This window comes from Chlorocebus sabaeus, chromosome 8 (assembly GCF_047675955.1).
Source record: "Chlorocebus sabaeus isolate Y175 chromosome 8, mChlSab1.0.hap1, whole genome shotgun sequence".
Lineage (NCBI taxonomy): Eukaryota > Metazoa > Chordata > Mammalia > Primates > Cercopithecidae > Chlorocebus > Chlorocebus sabaeus.
This window is the reverse complement of record NC_132911.1, coordinates 20,564,954-20,585,949: the sequence shown is the minus strand read 5'-3', so window position 1 is coordinate 20,585,949 and position 20,996 is coordinate 20,564,954.

Genomic DNA, 20,996 nt, shown 5'->3' with positions numbered 1-20,996 from the left:
TGTGTCTGGCTGCATATCTCCTCACAATATTTAGCCTAAGTCACGTATGCTAATTTGCACATGCACACACACGTGTATAGTGTCTCAGCCCCAGCCCTCCAAAACTTGCTGTGAGTGCTGTTGCTGGAGGTGGCCTCAAGAAAATGTATTCCAAGTTCACAGCCTTCTTTCAGGAGGGAGGACTGGGGCATACTGCAGGCTCCTGGTCCCTATGTGAGGTACATCGTCCTTAGAAAATCTCCCACCATGTCCTCTACTCTTTGGTCAAAGGGAATTCAGGAAGCTTAAATGGCAATGCATATCAAACTGTTCCTAAGAACTAGCTAAGAAGCAGGTCATGGAATGAGGGATGGAGGACAGACAGCATCTGTTCTCTGAAGAGAAGACCATTTAGATTTGGGCCTGGAATGTAATCTGTTCTTAGTTCTGAGGTTCAGGAATGCTGGTCACAGTGGCTCAGTTGTATAATTCTAGCACTTTGGGAAGCCAAGGCAGGAGGATTGCTTTAGTCTGGGAGCTTAAGACTAGCGTGAGCAATATAGTGAGGCTCTGTTTCTACAAAAAGTTAACAAACTAACAGGCATGGTGGCACATACCTGTGGTCCCAGCTACTTGGTTGGGGGGTGGGGGCAGAGGCAGGGCTGAGGTTGGAGGCTGGCTTGAGCCCTGAGGTCAAGGCTACAGTGAGCTGTGATCATGCTACTGTACTCCAGCCTGGGCAACAGAGGGAGACTGTGTCTCAAAAATAAAATAGCCTAGGGATGAGGACATCTGGGTTCTTGAGTCAAAACAGAATAGTGTGGTGAAGGTGGAAGAGATTATTTATGCTTCTTCCTCTCTCTCCTCTTCCTTTCTGTTTCCTTCTAGCCCTTTCACAAGTAATTCTGAGAATTTCATATGCGTGGAGTACCATGCTAAGGTTTAAAGGCAGCAGAGTTAGAGTCTCCTAAGAATCAGTGTTCATTGATTCTCCAGTTCTCTAAACCAAAGTAGAGGCTTTTAGCAATCCAAGTTTACAGTGCCTGCCCAGTGCCCAGGTCCACAGCATCAGAACAGCAAAGGATGGGGTCTAGGATTCTATATTTTTAAAAGCTGCACGGGGATCCTCACAGTAAGCCATGGTAGGAACCACCGCCCTTCTCCACTTCTATTTTCCCAGAAAGCAGTCAGCTGCCCCAACCCTGATAATGAAAGGGCACAAGATTTGAGAACAGGCAGAGCTTGGTTTCACGAGAGTGCTATGATTTTCTGGTGTGAACCTTCAAAAAATTCGAGCTCGTTACCTCTGAAGTGGAGATGATGATAGCACCCAACTTCTAAAGTTTGGGTGGGACCAAATATGATTGTGTATGCCAACATGCTTTCTAAACTATACAGGGCTGTGCCTGTGCCTTCCCTCCTCTCCAGCTCAAAATCTTTCTTCAGGGCTACCAAATGCTTCTCTTTCCCTCAAGCTCTGAGGAGGACCTGTCCTTCCATCTGTTATGCTCTTACCACTGGGCAGAAGTCCCCATCCCCTTTATACTCAGGGACTCCACCAGCTCCTTTTCCTGCCTCCACACATGTGTAGATCATGTCATCCCTAAGATCTCTTTCCTCAGAACCACTATTCTCTTAAGCTATCATTTTACTTCTCTCCTTTCCTTCTTCAACAGACTTTTGAAAATATAGGATTTCTTTCCTACACCATTTTATCTCTATCCCTTCATCCCAACTCCTTAATGATTGCAACATGCTGTCTGTACCTTGCGCTAAAGCTACTCCCCAAAAGGTAACCAATGGCCACCTACCATTGGCTAACTGACAGGCCTCCTGCAGACTCCCTGCAGTGTTGAGCACCATTGCTCCATCTTCCTAGAGGTGTTCATCCAGTACGACGTGTGGTCTGCGTCACCTTTTCACCACCTGTGGTTTCAGATGACACCTCTGTACAGATGCTCTCAAGTCTATGTATGTGGAGCTCCAGTTCTGTATGAATCACTGCTCACTCTGTGTGTCTACCCATTTATTTACCATGAGGGAACTTCCCACTCCACATGCTTGGCTGGAGCTATTCACCCTCTTCTCCTCCTTTTGTGTATCGGTTGGGATGCTTCTGACTGCAGGTGATGGAAGGCCGAACTAAAAATAGCTTTAATGATAATAAAATTGCATGCTCTCACATCCTAGTAAGTGTGGGAACACAGTGGCATCAAAGGACCGGGTTGTTTCCATCTGCTTACTTTTCCATCCTGAGGGTATTAAGTTCATTTTTTTGGACTGGTTCTCCTTTGGATCCCAAGACCACCATAACATTTCCAGATGATATGTGAAGGTGCAGCATCAAAAGGCAGGAAAAGGGACTGTTTTTCAAACAGTTCTTTTCAAGAGCTGGGAAAATCCATTCCAGTTGACTTCCAGGATAACTCATGTGTCATTGGATAGAATCTCATCATATGCCCTGTCTAAACTGCTCATTGGGAAGGAGACTGGAAAGACTTTGATTGCCTGGGCCTCAAATCAAGCACTTGGCAGCTCTAGAATGTTCATGAAAAAGAAATGGAGGAGTGAGATGACACTGGATAGTCAACCAAGTCAACTGCCCATCCTCACCACCCCCTTAAACAACAAGCCCTCTAAGTTTCCCCATCCCTGGTATTGGGGTTCCATAAACCCCATCCCAACCCACACCTACCACCTTTCTCTCTCTTTATTCTAATCATGCAATGATACTTCCATTTTCTGATCTCAACACAAAGTACTGCACCTCTATTCTCATACTGTCCTTTAAACCTGGAATCTGGTACTTTATTTTGCTATGTGCCAATATTTTATCAGAGACTTAAGCTGGCAGGGGAGGGAGTGGGAGGCAGGCATCACAGCTGGGGCAACCTCTTTTGTATCTCCACTGTACACTGGACATCTTTCAGGCCTCACTCCATTGCACTCTGTGTGATTGTTACTGTTGGACTGTGTTTCCTTTGAGGGCAGAAAACCTGCTGATTAACTTCTATATGCCCGGTGCTTCGCATAGTGGCAGCGTGTAATAGGTTTCAATGAGTGTAGGTCAGATCAAAGAATGAGTAAACTGTTTAATAGAGATAGTTATACCTGATGAAATTATGCCTCTGTGATTGTAGTCAGCGTACTCCCCATCCCCAATACAGATACAGAGTTCTTCCCTGATGCTTCAAAGGCCCAGAGAAGATGCCTGGGTTTTCCAAAGTCCGTCTTAGGAACAGAATAGTATTTGGACAAGATGTATTTGGAAAGAAGCTTATAAGTGAAATACAGACCAGAAGGTACCCTGGCAAGGTTATATTTATCCTCCACAAAGTTCACACTCATCATATTCTCTGAGGTCAGAATCCTTAAGAAAACTCTACCAACTGCTACAGTCTATGACATAAGCCACAGAGTATCTTAAGCATAAAAGGAACCTATAAGAAGAAGTGGATTTTTTCCCAAGCAGCATTAACATTAATGATACAGTTTTGGGTGCTTCAGAAGAGCAGTGCCTTGATGTAGGGCTGGACTCTGTCCAAGTGTCTGGGAAAGGTGCCTGCAGAATGCATGTGTCTCTGTGGCTCATTACTGCCTAAGGCTGAACCCCTAAGTGGAACGTGGGCTCTTGGGCTCCTGGCAGGGATAGGTTGGAATGTGAAGCAGGGTAGAAGTCCCTCGGTAGCCCAGCAGGTACCTGGGGGAGCAGTCTGCCTTTATTTATTCAGTGAGATTGATCAGAGCTCTTTCAGGCCAGGCTGGAAGCACCTGGGAGGCCCCCCTGCCCTGGTGTGGCTACCTTCGGTTTGCACACTGTCCCCAGTCCAGCCAGCCATGGCTGCTGTGACAGGGCTGTTAGTACTAATAAAGCAATTGCAGCAGCTTATATAAGAAAAAACTGCTGGGACCACTTTGTCTTTAAAGTCGGCTGCCCCCTTGGTGGGTACTTGAAGGTTTACACCATACTGCCTCCCCCAGCTTTCCAGCACACTGTTTGGCTAATATGGGTCAGAAAATCTGAGAACCAGTCAGGCGGCAACCAAACAAGTCTATAGGCAGGGAATTTTGTCTTCAGACAGCCTTCCCACACCTGCCATTTCTGTACGCTTTATCTCTCCTGAAACGCCGTCTCTCCTCCCCACCGAGACAGATACTCTCCTGTCCCACCCAGCCAGCACATTGCCGTCAGCGCAGGACCTGATCTTTGTCATCACGCCTGAACATGAATTGAAGCCCCCCATTACATCTCCCAGGAATAAATACTTGCCAATTAAACCTGCTACTACTAGTGGTATGAAAGACCTTGTTCCCTGTTCGGGCTTCAAGCCTCAGTGCGTAGACATACTCTATACGCACATGCGCATACATGCGCGCACACGTACACACCTGCAACATTTAAAGTTGGGAGTTGTACAGTATTTGATCCTCACAACACTGCCCTAAGACAGAAGCAATATTCTTGGCATCCTCATTTTACAAGAAAAGAAACCGGGGTTCACAAAGGCCAAGTAATCTGTATGAGTCACAGAGGGAATCCAGCCAAGATTTCTACAATTCCAGACTTGGCATTTCATAATTTTGCAACTTTGAGTGGGGATGACCCTACTGGGAAGACAGTCCTATAGCCAGGGGATGGTAGATGTCTCCACCTCTTCATCCTGAAGCCAGGATCCTCCAAGTGACGAATCCACATATGACCTTATCCTCCTCTGTGCCAGGTCTGGTATCTCACAAAGATACTACTAATCGCGGTGGCCAGACAGTTCTAAATGATTTTTTTCTCACTAAACCAGCCAATCTCTTAACCGTTTAGGGTAAAGGGTTTCTCTTGCCCCTTTATATCCTTTGGCTTTTCAACATCAGAATTCAATATTCTCACTTGCCCCCAGTTTAAAAGACCCTCTTACTGCCTTTGCCCTCTTTGTGCAGCCTCCCCAGAGACCAGGTGAGGCAGGGGTATGGATAGGAGCATCTGCCATCATCACTGGGCATGAGTAATTTGTGCTTGCAAATTGCTGGAGACAACTGGGAAAGGCAAAGAAAAAGTCCTTTTGGAAGCAGAAACAACTGGAAAAATATTGTGCTCTGTGAAACAGATAAGCAGAAGAGCTGTTTATTCCCTTGGTGGCGTGAGGCTCGGCTTTGAGGCAGATAAATCTTTGCTGGTAATACAGTACTTAAACCAGAACTGACACCTTTTTATATCAACTGCACAGAATTGCTTTTGTGAGGCTCTGATACAAAGGCTGCCGCAGCTGTCTCTTGCATATCAATTGCTTGGTAGCCTGTTGCTTTTCTCAGTCCCGCCCTTTAAGCAGTTGCCCCTGGTCTCAATGTGGCATCAAAGTCTGAAAACTACAGGGAAGGAGGGATACCAAAAGGTAAGGGACCACTAACGGGAGCAGGCAGGCATTGGATGGAGTTAAGGTGTAAGTCTGTCGCAGGGATCCTCCTCTGGGCGCCCCTCCGAGCAGGAGTGTGTTGAAGTCAGCCGGCAGAGCTGAGCAGATGGGACTCAGTACAGCCACTGTGCACACAGCCTTTGCCAGGCACCAGGGCCCGAGGCAAATGGGCTAAAATGATTTTCAAGTTTGTTCTTTAATCGACCATTAAAATATACTCACTGCAGATGAGTTAGATAACACCGATAAGCAAAGAGGACATAAGAACTGCTCGTAGCTTTGTCTATCCTTCCCAGGGCAAATAGATATAATATATAGAGACATACACATTTTTTGAGACAGGTCACCCAGGCTGGAGTGCAGTGGTACAAATACGGCTCACGGCCACCTCCATTTCCTGGGATCAAGCAATCCTCCTGCCTCAGTTTCCCATGTAACCGTGACTACAGGTGTGTGCCACCATACCTGGCTAATTTTTAAAAATTTTTTGTAGAGATGAGATCTCACTTTGTTGCCCAGGCTAGTCTTGAACACCTGGGCTCAAGCAATCCTCCTGCCGTAGCCTCCCAAAATGCTGGGATTACAGGCATGAGACACTGTGCCTGGCATCATATACATTTTCAATAAAAATAAAATTGTACTGTTATGGACTGAATGTTTGTGTCCCTCCAAATTCCTAAGTTGAATTCTGCAACCCCCAGTGTGACTGAGTTTGGAGACAGGGCCTTTATGAGTGTAATCAAGGTTATATGAGGTCACAAGGATGGAGCTCTGATGTGATAGGATTGGTGTCCTGTTAGGAGGAGACACCAGATCTCTCTCTCTCTCTCTCTCTCTCTCTCTCTCTCTCTCTCTCTCTCTCTCTCTCTCTCTTTCTCTCTTTCTCTCTCTCTCTTTGAGACAGAGTCTCACTTTGTTGACCAGGTTAAAATGCAGTGGCACAATCTCGGCCCTCTACAGCCTCCGCCTCCTGGGTTCAAGCGATTCTCTTGCCTCAGCCTCCTGATTAGCTAGGATTGCCTGCGTGCACCACCACACCCAGCTAATTTTTTATTTTTAGTCGAAATGGGGTTTCACCATGTTGGCCAGCTGGTCTCAAACTCCTGACTTCAGGTGATTTACCCACCTCTGCCTCCCAAGGTGCTGGGATTATAGGTGTGAGCCACTGCACCTGGCCCTCTCTCTCTCTTTCTCGCTTTCTGTCTCCACCATGTGGAGAAACCAATGAGAAGGGGACCATCTATAAGCCAGGAAGAAAGCCCTTACCAGCAACTGAATAGCTGGCCCCTTGATCTGGGACCTCTATGCCTTCTAAATGGTGAGAAATGAACATCTATAGTTTAAGCCCCCCAGGCTATGGTGTCTGTTAAAGGCAGCCCAAGCTGACTAATACACATTCTACATAGACTTCTACTTTTGCTACCATTTCTGCTTTCATGTATCATACATGTCTCTCTAGCATGCATACTTCATCATGCTGTTTCTGTACTCACAAATCTCTGACTCTGAGCTTTCTGCTTCTCTGCTTAGCTAGAGACCTTACTTCATCTTTCCCTCTCCACCTAACTCAGCTCTCCACTGGAGGTAATGTGGAATCTGCAGACACGATATTGACCTGGCCAGTTATTAGTTCTGTGACTTTGCCAAGTTAATCTTACTGAGACTCAGTCTCCTCACTTTTGAAACAGGCTGATAATTTTGACATTATATGAATAAGGTGCAGATTAAATAGGACAAGACTTACCAGCACAGTGGCTGGGAAATAGAAGTTCAGTTTTTTTAAAATGGTGACTTTCTGGCCTCCAGAATATCCTCTCTGCACTGGTGTCTTTAGCATCCTGTGGCCCACCATGCTGGGCCTCATCTGGGGTCCCTGGCTGGCTAAGACCTGGTCTGGCCGACTCCTCCTTCCCCAATATGTTTGCAGTGTACCTTCCTTTGTCCCCTGGGCTTGTTTTTCCCTGGCCACTGCTGTCCTTGCTGCCCTCCAGAGCTCTCCAGCCTCCAAGGCTATTGAACAGAGACCCTATTTTTACATATTTCTTACAGTTCCTTAAACAAATTCACAGGACCTTTGGATCTTGAGGGTTCACTGCCAGTTGTAGGGTAGCTAGAAGTAGGTGACAATAGTGTCCCACACGAAGGGGGACATTTTGCTTTTAAAGACATGGGTCTGGGCTTGACTAGATCGAGATCCTTACTTGACCCTTTTTTTTTTTTTCTGTAGCCCTTAGGAAAGATCTCTGTGGCCATTGTCCTGGGAATCGATGTTAGTTTTTCCCAGCCCAGATTATGGCACCTATCCCATTCCTAACCTCTATGCCTTCTTCTGAAGCACTAGCTTATTCCTAGGATAATGTACCACTTGTAGCACAGAACCTGTAGCTGTGGGTTCTTGGCTAAGCTGGAAACCCACATCCCTGCCAATCCATAGCTTCCTTCCCAAGCAGCTGCCACCACACAATGGAATTAACATAAAACACAACTCGGCAGAGGCACATTTAATTTACAGTGATTATACTATCTATTATACAACACAATTTTAAGTACTGCAAGCTCCCCGGAGAACAGGGGGAGAAAAACACACACACACACACACACACACACACACGTAAAAAGAACCCAACCCTCTCCAAAATCACATAATGACAGAAGAATCTCAGTAACAAAATACAATTCATGGCATAATAAATAGTGTATTTTAAAGTACTTAACATTTCTCAATTCTCTATTTCATGCCCATCAGGAACTCAGTTTATTTCTAGTGGAGGGAAAAAAAAAACCATATATATATGTATCAACAATTTTAAATTCTGAGAGACAATTAGAGCTAAATGGGGGCTTTTAAAGGAGAATATTCCAGGATGAATATTGGGCAGTTTCCAACCAGATGGAACAACTCACCAGTGCTCGGTCAGCAGAGACCTGGGCACCATGTCCTTGCCCTGAGAGAGCTCTGACCCTCAGAAAGACAGAGCCGCACACTTCCTGGGTCCTGACCTCCAACTTCCAGGTCACGAAGCAGGAGCTCATGCTGTCAGTCCCCCCACACTCTCAGGCCTCCTCTGTGTGAGGGAGTCAATAGGGATGACACAAACAACAGGAGCTCTGGTGCTGGTCCAGTCCTGATTCCACTTCTCACTAACCCTGGGACCACGGTGGCCCTCTGTTATCTCATCTGTAGAATGAGCATAACACTAGCCACCTCAGAGTTACTATGAGAATTTGAAGAGATTTCATAAAATAGCTAGTCAAGTGCATAGCGTATAACAGGTGCTTAGTCACTTGTTAATGCCTTCCTGTTTTCCACTCTCTTCCCTTCTAAAGTAAATGGAGAGGCAACGCCTTTCCCAGAGGAATGGGCCATGAAAAGGGGGCTGCCAAGTAGCTCTGGGAGGACCTTAGGGACAAGAGGATCTCTTAGGCAACTTTCAACAGCCCCTGCACCTTGAAGGTACTCTTCAGCCTGGAGGTATACGGACACCTGACCCCACCTGGAAGCAGAAGATTAGATTGAGTGGCCTCTGGAATGGAAAAGTTGCACCCCCCAACCTATGGGGCTATAGCCAGTAGGAGTGTTAGGTGTACAAGCAGTATGGTGGGTCAGCCTTAACTGAGAGGGCAGAACAGACTGCAGTGAGGGCACCAAGGAAGGAGTCACCGGCCCCCTGGCTCCCAAAGGTGGCAATGTGTGGTCTGTGTGTGTAAGTTACAGACAGTCACATCTGAACTCCACTCCTCCCAGCACATGTCACAAGGACAACGTGTCATTCCAGGCCTCAAGGAAGGGAGGAGTTTCCACCCCTCTTCATAGCTTGTTTAGCACACTTCATTGCCAAGATAACCTTTATTTCTCTCAATGCCACACTTACGGACCAGGGCCCTGTGCTGCCGTAGCACACCCCAGGCCAGACACAAAGTCAATGCAAAGAAGAACAGGACCCTACCTTTCCTTTGTGGAGTGCACATACCAGAAAATGTGCAGGAGTTTCAAACACTGCAGAGGAAGGCATGTGCCCTCAGAGAGCTGGAGGTAAATTGAGACACGGGGCAAAAGCAGGAGCTCCTGTGCCTCTGACTCCAAGCTTTGTTTTTCTGCTTAGCTAGAGACCTTTCTTCATCTTTCCCTCTCCACCGAACTCAGCTTTCCAGTGGAGGTAACATGGCATCTGCAGACACGATGTTGGCCTGGCCAGTTATTAGTTCTGTGACTTTGCCAAGTTAATCTTACTGAGACTCAGTCTCCTCACTTTTAAAACAGGCTAATAATTTTGACATTATATGAATAAGGTGCAGATTAAATAGGACAAGACTTGATGTGGAGTGGGGACATTTCAGCTGAATGAGTTAGGCCAGTGTGGGGTTGCTGCAGGCAGAGGTGTGCCTAGCCCTAATTATCATGCTGTACTTTACACTGATTTTCTCAGGGCCACACTTTAGGGGGAATCCAGACCTTTTCATCATTCTCTATGGGATGTAAGCTTAATGAGAGTAGAAAGTTGCTTGATCCATAATGACTCTTTTCTGTATTATGTGAGAGAAGCAGGTATCAATCAGTGCAAACTTATTCACTATGCACTTTATATGTGCCCAGTGCCTGGAGGGCTGAGCTCTGTAGGGGATCCAACATGATTACTGACAGGTCCAGTAATTAACAGTTTTCGGAACATTTTAGTTCATAGTTTATTATGCAATCCTCATAACCCATAAGGTCAGGCAAAATCTAGGTATTAATATGAATATAATCTTACATATTATTTTAATTTTCCTTACTATAACCTTCATTTTACAGAATAATCCATGAGCCACATTAACTGGTAATGTCTTTGGATTCTAATTCCTGTGCTTTTTGCACAATTCTGTTCTGCCTCTTACAAATACATGTGAGCAGAGGTGTGCTGTTTGAAGATTATTGCTGAAATATCTAGAACGGTATGTAATGTGAATTCAAAAAGTCTTGCTGACCCCTGGGTTGCATGTATAAATGAAAGAGGAAATAAATCATCCTTTCTGCTATGAAAGCACCAAACTCCAAATATTTACTCATCTTAATGAAGTGCCAGCACAGTCTTGTAAGTTAACCTTCTTATTGGCCAAACTTTACCCCTCTTTTTCTGTTCCTTCTTTTCCTCCATTGTTTGTTACAGAGTTACATAAGAGTTAAACTTGGCCCCTTATCTTTGATTCTTTCCTTCCTCCCTCCCTCCCTCTCTCCCTCCCTCTCTCCCTCTCTCCCTCTGATTCTTTCCCTCCCTCCCTCCCTCCTTCCTTCCTTCCTTCCTTCCTTTTCTTTTTCCTTTCCTTTCCTTTTTCTTTTCTTTTCTCTCTCTTTCTCTTCTTTCTTTCTTTTTCTTCTTGATTTCTTCCTTTCTCTGTCCTTCTTTCCTTCCTTCCTTCCCTCCCTCCCTCCTTCCTTCCCTCCCTCCTTCCTTCCCTCCCTCCTTCCTTCCCTCCTTCCTTCCCTTCCTCCCTCCTTCCTTCCCTTTCTCTCTCTCTGTCTTCTTGATTTCTTTCTTCCCTCCCCCTCCTCTCCTTTTGCCTCCCTCCCTCCCTCCCTCCTTCCTTCCTTCCTTCCTTCCTTCCTTCCTTTTCTTTTTCCTTTCCTTTTCTTTTTCTTTTCTCTCTCTTTCTCTTCTTTCTTTTTCTTCTTGATTTCTTCCTTTCTCTGTCCTTCTTTCCTTCCTTCCTTCCCTCCTTCCTTCCCTCCCTCCCTCCTTCCTTCCCTCCTTCCTTCCCTCCCTCCTTTCTTCCTTCCCTCCCTCCTTCCTTCCCTTTCTCTCTCTCTCTTTCTCTCTTCTTGATTTCTTTCTTCCCTCCCCTCTCCTCTCCTTTCGCCTTCCTCCCTCCCTTCCTTCCTTCCTTCCTTCCTTTTCTTTTTCCTTTTCTTTTCTTTTTCTTTTCTTTTCTCTTTCTCTTCTTTCTTTCTTTCTTTTTCTTTCTTCTTGATTTCTTCCTTTCTCTGTCCTTCTTTCCTGCCTTCCTTCCCTCCCTGCTTCCTTCCCTCCCTCCTTCCTTCCTTCCCTTTCTCTCTTCTTGATTTCTTTCTCCCCTCCCCTCTCCTCTCCTTTCACCTTCCTTCCTTCCTTCCTTCCTTCCTTCCTTCCTTCCTTCCTTCCTTCCTTCCTTCCTTCCTTCCTTCCTTCTTGAAACAGAGTCTGTTTCACCCTGGCTGGTTTTTTTCTTTGTTTCTTTTGATTGGATTCCTTTCTGTCACACCAATTGCTACCCTTACACACCTAATAGAATTATTCTCAGGGCATGTCTGGGTATGAGTCTGGAGATGGGGCCAGATTACGAAGACTATAATCCATGTCACTGTTGTGGTGGCAAACTGGAATAGACTGCATTTAAAAGTATGCCATCTGGCTTTGTATAATAACAATGACACTTTTCTGGAGTTTTCTTCAGAGTGAGCAGAAAAAAAACCCAACAACTATCAATCATCTCACCTGCATTGAGCACAAAGTCCCACCCTATGGATTTCTCAGAACTTGGCTGGTCACTCTGGCTGTGGGGTCAATGCTGGGATTTGGGTCCCTAGTCTCCAGGAATCTGTTGGTAGAATACAGGTCTGGAGTGGATGAGACAGGATTGGTTAGTGGACATGAGGCTGGAGAGAATGGGAATATTAGAAAGATTTCAAATGAAAAATGAAGTATTGTAGTCTAACTTGTTGACAATTTCTACCTAGGAAATGAGAAGACTTCAATGTGTAAAGCCCATTGGGGTGTCTGAACCACTTATCTTAATCATCTGGCAGGACCTGGTTTAGCTTCATGGTCTTCCATTTTCATATTTACATGTGCCTGGTATACCTTAGGGATTCAGTAAATGTTGAAAGTTAAAACAGGAAGAAAGAAAAGAAGGGAGGGAGGGAAGGTAGAAGGGACAGAGGGAGGGAGGGAGGAAAAAAGGGAGGGAGGAAAGGAAGGAAGGGAAGGTCATTTCATGAAGACTTAGAGATGTCATGTTAGGGTAAGAACATTAGGAGATCTGCTAAAGTAGTGCCCAAAGAAAATAAAGCCTTACAGAGGAGGACGGCATATCACATTTTTTTTTTTTTTTTTTTTTTTTTAAGCACAAATGCTAAAAGGGGACCAGGGACAAGAAAAGCCCTTTGGAGAGGAGATTGGTGCAGAAGACTGGTGCAGATGTCTGCCTGGTCTTTACATAAGAAATGCAAAGGTTGAAGAGGAAAATGAAGAGAAAGGAGAGAGAAACTAAAAGAAATAGAGAATGAGGAGATGAAAAGAAAAGGAAGATGAAGAAAGGGATGTTGAAGAAGAGATAGGTGGTAAGAGAAAAGACATATGGGGAAATCAAGGACAAAAAGAAAAGTAGGGGGAGAGAAAACATGGTTCCATTCTTAACAATATTGTCACTGCAGGCGTGAGGGTGTTGTCAGAGAAGAGGAGGGGGTCCAGGCCATTGTGCAACTGTTATTATATAATTAAGTCTAATAACAGTAATTCTCTGGGAGAGGTCATTGCCTGCCTTATGGATGGAATCTGATTTGATAAGACTGTCTCTTCTTGTATTCATGCTGTCTGTCGGGGGCCAGGGTGGTGGGGAGCCCGTTAGGAAAAATGAAAGGAATAGAGGGTGAGTCGACTTGTTCCCCCTCCAGCTTTCCTGAATAGAGGCTGCTCCAGATTCAACTGCATTCGATTATTCCCATTTATAATTTTTCCAGTCACAGCCTTGTCTCTCCATTAATTATGGCGATTAGCTTGAACTATTGTTGATGCTAATTAGACTTTGAGAAACGTGTTTAGGCTGCTCATTGGTCGGCTTTCAGAAGGGGAGAAGTGAGTGGGGGGGGAAGTGAGGGAAGTGCCAGGCTTCATCTGTCCAGACTAGGCAGACACAGTGGTGAGAGCTGCACTAGCTCAGCCACAGAAGGAAGGAAGATTCCTGGCAATGACCCTCTTTCCCTGGGCTGCCAATCTGCATCCGTCCCAACTTTGCTTACAGTTTACTCCTCTCCCCTCATTTTTCCCTACACCCTGTGCACAGTTGTGATGGGACAAGAAAGGCTTACTCAAGGTTGGCCTCTTGCCAGCTCTAAGCTGTTGGATTCTTGCCATTTCTTTGGACTCTGAGTTCATAATTGGAAAGACAGAAAGGGACAGTAAGAGGAATAGAAACTTATAGATTATGGTGGAAGAGGGAGATAATCACTGAAAGGATGATTTAGGAAATGTAATTTAATGAACATCTATATGACTAGCCTCATGATAGATTTTCTGGAGGAGGCAAGAGAAGAAGTCTGTGCATTTGTTCACGGGATATCCTCCCTTTGAAATGCCCTCCTCCTGCCTTTCTATCAAGCCCAAACCCAAGGATCTCCAGAGTCCAGCTCAGGACCCCACTTCCTCCAGGAAGCCTTTCTTAACTACCCTAATTTCAACTAGTCTTTCTACTGGGATTCTATTGTTACTACAGTGGAGTAGCTTCATTAAGAACACAGACAGGATTTAAGTTAGTAAAACCTGCATTCAAGTTCCTATTCTGCTCCTGCTAGCTGTTTGACCTTGGACCAGTTACTGAATTTTAAAAGCCTGTTTTCTTGTCTTTATAATCATGAAATAGTAATATTCTCTGCAAGTGAAGTTGTGAGCAGGACTCATGTCTGAAGTTTCTTCTATCCAACTTTTCTCAATGCTAAGAACATAGATTATGTTTAATAAGTCCTTGGAGATTGATCAAACAACAGAGATTTCGGTACCTAACTGTAAGGAACTTTTGGAAAAAATAAGGTTAGATATGAGAAGAGTTGAGATAGAAAAAAATACATAGGCAATGCAAGATGGGAATTGCTATTTCTTTGCTATTAAGATATTATGGAGTTGTGTTTTCTCTATGATTTTTATTGTCAATATCCACACAGGAGAAAAGAGTGGTCCAGAAGTTAGGGTCATTTATGCTGGGACAAGAAGGTCTTACTCAAGGTTGGCCTCTCGTAACCACTAAGCTGCTGGATTCTTGCTGTTTCTTTGGACTCTGAGTTCATAATTAGAGAGAAAGGGATAGTAAAGGAATAGAAACTTAATTATAGATTATGGTGGAAGAGGGGGATAATCACTAAAAGGATGATATTTAGGAATTATAATTTATTGAACATCTATATGACTAGCCTTGTGACAGGTTTTGTGAAGGAAGCAAGAGAAGAACAGGGTGGCTGGACTCTGTCTTGGATTTTTTTTGTGGCTTTCTTTTGATTCATTTGATAAACATTTAATGGGTACCTACCATGTGTTGTCTGCCAGGCTTGAAAGTTCAAAGTCTCATAGGAAATTGTCTTACCCTCATGGGCTTACAGTCTGGAGAGAACTTGAGCTTACATAATAGGGTGTGCACAGGTAGGGGGCAGTCTCTTCTGTGGCCTGCTACCCTGCTTAGGCATGTGGTCAGATGGCTTTGCCCCTGAGGCTGTCAGAGGCAGGTCCCAGATCTCCAAAGGAGCCTCTGTCCTGGTGGCTCGGGACCCCATGAGGTCATGTGGTCTGTTGCAACCTTGCTCCAGGACCCCGACACTTTTCTGGCAATCACTTCTTGGGTCTTAGAATATGCCCACAGTGGTTGGGTACAGTGGCTCATGCCTCTAATCCCAGCATGTTGGGAGGCCGAGGCGGGTGGACCACCTGAGGTCAGGAGTTCGAGACCAGCCTGTCCAACATGGCGAAACCCCGTCTGTACTAAAAATACAAAAAGTAGCTGGGCGTGGTGAATGGTGCCTGTAGTCCCAGCCACTCGGGGAGCTGGGGTAGGAGAATCACTTGAACTCAGGAAGTGGAGGTTGCAGTGAGCCGAGATCGTGCCATTGCATTCCAGCCTGGGCGACAGAATAAGACTCCATCTCAAAAAAAAAAAAAAAAATGTACCCACAGACTTTGATTCTTGCAATTGCCCAACCAAGGTTGATCATCCTGATGGATTACTTGACCCTGCTCAGCCCATAGATTTGCTTCCCCTTTACGGGGTTTTACATCTAGCTCTCCCTTTCCCAAGCATCTATTCCCATTAATTCATCCAGTAAGCACTCACTAAGTGCCTACTATAGACTTGGCACTGGTAGTAAAATATAGTGGTTTAAATCACAGGCTTTGGAGTCAGGGCAAATGGGTCCGAAGCCTGTCTCTTCCATTTACTGATTGTGTGACCTTGAGTGATATAACATATCACCAAGTGATACAAACACTTTGTGCCTCAGTTTCCTCAACTTTAAAATCAGGCTACCTCATAGGGTTGCTGTGAGGATTGAGTTAATACCTGTAAAATGGTTTAAACAGCTCCTGGGACATACTATTTGATAAATGTTTACGATTATAACCATCGTTATTTCTAAGGATGCAAAGAAAATTAAGATGTGATTCTATAAACAAAAGTGTGTAATAAAATGTAAGTGCCATGGCAGAGGCCTATATAGGATATGCTGGGCTTACAAAGGAGAAATATATTATTGCACCTGGAGGGAGTGAGTTAATGAGGAAAAGATTCAAGAGGGAGGTACAGGAAGGGAGTGATGGCCAGTTGGAGGATGGGGTCAGCCAAGGAAGCAGGAAAAGTAAAAATAAAGGCTTAAAGGCACAAAACTTCAAGGAGGCTTGGATATTGCAAGCTGGTTGGTGTGACAGGAGCTTAAAATATGATGCTGATGGGGTGGGGGTGGGGAGATCTGCAGAAATTGGGGAGAGCCCTGAAACTGAAATGGGGGATTTGAGTTTTGCTTCACAGTATCAGGAAGCCACTAAAGGGTTCCAGCTGTGGGCAATACCAGGATCCTGTTTGTGTTCTGGTGCAATCACTCTGGGAAGGTCAGTTGGAAAGTAGGGAGACAAATAAGGTATGAGGCTCTTAAAGCAGGGCAGACAAGACAAAGCTGGGGGTTAACCTGGAAAAGAGCAGTGCAAATATGACAGAAGGAAGGTGTATTAGTCTGTTTTCATGTTGCTGATAAAGACATACCCGAGCATGGGTAATTTATAAAGGAAAAGAAGTTTAATGGACTCACAGTTTCATGTGGCTGGGGAGGCCTCACAATCATGGCAGAAGGTAAAAGGCACATCTTACATGGAGGCAGACAAGAGAGAATGAGAACCAAGTGAAAGGGGTTCCCCCTTATAAAACCATCAGATCTCATGAGACTTATTCACTATCACAAGAACAGCACAGGAAAGACCCACTTCCATGATTAAATTACCTCCCACTGCATCCCTCCCATGACACGTGAGAATTGTGGGAGCTATAATTCAAGATGAGATTTGGGAGGGGACACGGCCAAACCGTATCAGAGGGCAAAGACTAAAAGTGGGGATTGTGAAAGAGAGTGTGTCTGGGTGCTGCCAATCATTTAGAGACGGGGAAGAGTAGAGGTTTTAGGGAGAAATCTGAGTTGTTCTGGACATAATAGGTTTGAAATGACTATGAGATCTCAGTGACAATGTCAAGTAGAGTGACATATTCCATCTGGAGCTCCAGACTGGTCTGAGTTATTTAAAGTAATGCTTTGGGAGTCAATGCCCTATAGGAGTAGTGGAAACTGAAGAAAGAATGAAATTGCATAGGAAGAGCATGTTGGATTGATTTTTATAAAAGGCCAAGAATAGAAAATTGGAGAGGCCAACTGTTAAGCAGTGGAGAAGATGTGTGAAAACAAGACCAAGAAAGAAAAGTTGGTTAGAGAAGTGAAAGAAGATCCAACAGAGAATGGATTTGAGAAGCTAGAAGTTGGTGTCAAGAAGGATGTGGTCATTGGTGTCACATGCCACATAAATAATGTAATAGGAGGACTGAGAAAGTTGTCCATTGTCCTGGTCTAGGTCCCAGGCCAGTGAGAGAATTGTAAACGACTCTGAAAAATTTACCTCAACTGTACAGTCAGGTCATTACGGCTCAATAACGGAGTCAGTCCTGCTGCTTGACAGCAAATTTGGGAACACAGAAGTCACATGGTCCCTGACCCTTACCCTTCTTACCCATGAAGCACAGACTGCTCTCAGCTTCTGAGGTTTCCATTTCCTTCCTCTGGCAAGTGCTGGAGGAAGAGGGATAATAAACTTTTGCTTTGATTGAACAGAACACTGGAGTGCTTCATGTATTAATATAACTCAGGGTATGAGAGAAGCATGGCTATCAAGCTATAGCTGTTGGTGCTAGATAACAACTGAAGTTTGGAAAAGGAAATCCTGACCTTGAATATATATGAAAAAGAACTTTGTCCATGGAAAAGCACTCAACTAGTGTTGTTACTCCTGTTAATGTTGTTTCTGACTGAGCCAAGACAGCCTGTACCACAACAGGAATCCAAGGCACCAGAAAAAGTGCAGACTTCTTGTTTCTCAGGACTTCTTCTGATAATTAGACTTCTTCCCCTCTTTGAGTCTGGCTGTACCAAACCAAGGTGTTAAAAGGTGTGCCAGTGCCAGAGACCACAATCCCAGAAGGGGTGAAGATAGCACATGGCCTGAAGGAGAGAACAGAGTGAAATGCAGCAGCGTGTCTGGGCTGTCTGAAATGAGCCCAGCTACTGAGCAAATCCAAGACACCAGTCTGTTTTCATACAACATCTTTCTTATTAATAATGTAAGCATGATGGAGGCTACTATTGATCTTCGATACCTAAATCTTCTCTATGAATAAAAAATGTAATAAGATCTCAGAAATAAGCTAAAGACCACTGCCTGAGTCGAAATGACAGGGATAAATTACAGTACAGTGCAAAAGACTGAAAAATGTTAATGGATGGCAGTCCCAGTTTGCTTACTAGCTGGCTTAGAGCTGCTCAAAGCTGGAGCAATTGGAAAGTCAGCAGAGAAGATCACCGACCTCAGGCCCTCTGTGGCCTGCAGGATAGCACCAGATCCATCACTGTCAAGGGCCCTGCAGTGGAAATAGTCAAGCTCCCTTGGTTTGACATACTTTCTAACTTCTGCTTTTACAGGTGTGGGTGTGTTGGGGGTGGGGATGGGGAAGAGATTAAAGCTTTACTACTTTCCATGAGACTTAAAGTGACATATAAAATTAAGTATGATGTAAAATGAGAAAAATAGTAAAATATCAAAAAGAATGTTGAAATAGACATTGCCAAGCACTTAAGTTAAGTTACCTACTCTAGCTGGAAGTGAGTTTAGCTCTGTGTTCCATTGCATCTTGTGTGTGTGTGTGTGTGTGTGTGTGTGTGTGTGTGTGTATAATATATTGTTCACTGAAGGTTGCTTCTCTGTGTTCTGACCCTACTTTCACTCTGAGTCTTCAGTAGCACTCCTTTTTCTTCATATGTCCCACTGTGGTCCAATCCACAGTTTAGGTGCACTGCTTGGTTTGGATGGTAGGAGAGGACTTTTCAGAATGTGTGTCTTATCCAGTGGAGGATGCAGTGCGTAGATCAGAAACAGTCAGCTCAGTACTGGCTGAAACTTTTCAGTGTTACCAATGCTTCCACAGGTAAGGGCACATATTTAAAGTATAAAGTAGCCTTTTCCAGGTACAGCCTGTTCTCATGTTCCTTTTCTGCTTTCCAGGAAAGCAATTGATAGACTCCATTTGACCCTGGCAGAGTGAGGCCCTGTCCATTTTGGTAGACTCTTTTCAGACTCGTGTGTGTGTACCTCTGAGCTAACGTCTGCAAGACATGCTTACCTTTCCAGATTTTTCCCTTTCTTTCTCTTTCCTCTCTCTCTTCCTTCACCCCCATCTCTCTCATTTTTGCCCACCCATTTCCTTCAAAGATCCACATCTACTGGACTTACCCCTTTCAGTTACTCTTCATCACAACTTCCTTCCCTCGACCAGATCATTTTGCCTCTATTCTCCATTTCTGGTATTGTCACAGATAAAAAGAGCACTGATCCAGGAGAGTCTATTACTCTGTATTCTTGGTGTCTATTACTGGTGTCGTTAACTAACTTTATGACCTTGGACATGTCAATTCTGTTATGTTCTGGACAGGAAGTTGAAGACTTTAGATTTCATATTCTCTAAGGCCCTTCCCAGCTCGGAGAAACAGGCTCTTACCTTCACTGTCTTCCTGAAATTGCTCTTTCAAAGGTTACAATTATTTTCTAATTGCAAATCCAATAACTTTTCTCAATGATCAACCTACTTGACCTTTGGGGCAACATTTAATTATTGATTTAATTTTTCTTCTTGAAACTCTTTGCTTCCTTTCATTTCTTGGCACTTGGTTCTCTCACTTACTTAAGAATTCTCATCTGACACTCTTTCCATATCCTCAGTTTTCTCTTCCACATCACCAAATATCAGAATATCATAGAGTGCCTGCAGAATATTAAAACCAAGAGCAAACCAAGAGAGAAAACAGAGACCTAAGAATCCCATATGTTGAAGGGTTAGCATTCATATGTGAGAGTCACAAAAAGTTATTTTTAGATGTGGTTCAGAAATGTTACCAACAATTTATCTCTTATGAATTAAAATTTTTCAATGAATTGAGGAAATAATGAATAATAAATGAAATGATTAAAAATGATAGTTTTACAATAGAATTACCAATGAGCAACAAAACCAAGTAAATATAGAATTATATAATTGTTATCATTATAGCTGTGAAATATATGAATGTCAAAAAGTTGATTCTTATAAAATAAGATGCAAAATATGAATAATAATTTAGTGGGGAGAGAAAAAATCAGAGCAGGTTAAGTTTTATACAGAACAAAGTCAGTAGTTTTAGTTTCATTATTAATCATGATAATTAAGAAAATTCATTGAATTATTTTAAACATTACCACTATATAGCCCAAATGTAAAGTGTATATAAGCCAAATCATAGGAGGGAGAAAAGAGGAGAAAAAATAAAAGGAACTTAAAGGAAGTAAATACAATGAAGTATAAAGCAAGATAACAGAAGAAAGATAAAATATATTAGTCTTCATAATAATTGTTAGCAATAGTGGATTTACATGTAAAGCATACAATCATGATTCTTGGATACAAAGAGTTCTTAGATAAAATGCCAAAAGAATGATGCATAAAAAATTGATAAATTGGACTTCTTCACATGAGAAACTTTCACTCTGTGAAATGTCCTATGAAGGGGATGAAAAGAAAAGCTACAGATGGGGGGGGGAATATTACTAAACCACTCATCTTACAGTGGACTAGAATATACAAAGAAGACTCACAACCCAACCATAAAAACCACAAATACTAAAGAAGAGATACAGATGGCACATGAAAAGCTGTTCGTCATCATCAATCTCTAGGGAAATACAAATTAAAGCCACAAAATATCATATTTATATACATATAATATAATATAACATACCTATTAGAATGGCTAGAGTTTAAAAAAGTAAAAAAGACATGATGAAATACTGTAAAGGATGCAGAAAAGCAGGATCTGGTGGGGATGTAAAATGCTACAGCCACTCTGGAGTATAGTGTTGGAGTCGCTTATAAAACTAAACATGCACTTACAATACAACCCAGCAACTGCACTCCTGGATGTTTATCCCAGAGAAGTGAAGACTTATGCTCGCACAAAAGTGACACATGAATGTGCGTAGCAGCTTTATTGGCAATACCCAAAAAGCTGGAAATGATATAAACGTCCTTCAATGAGTAAGTGGGTGAACAAAGTTTGGTACA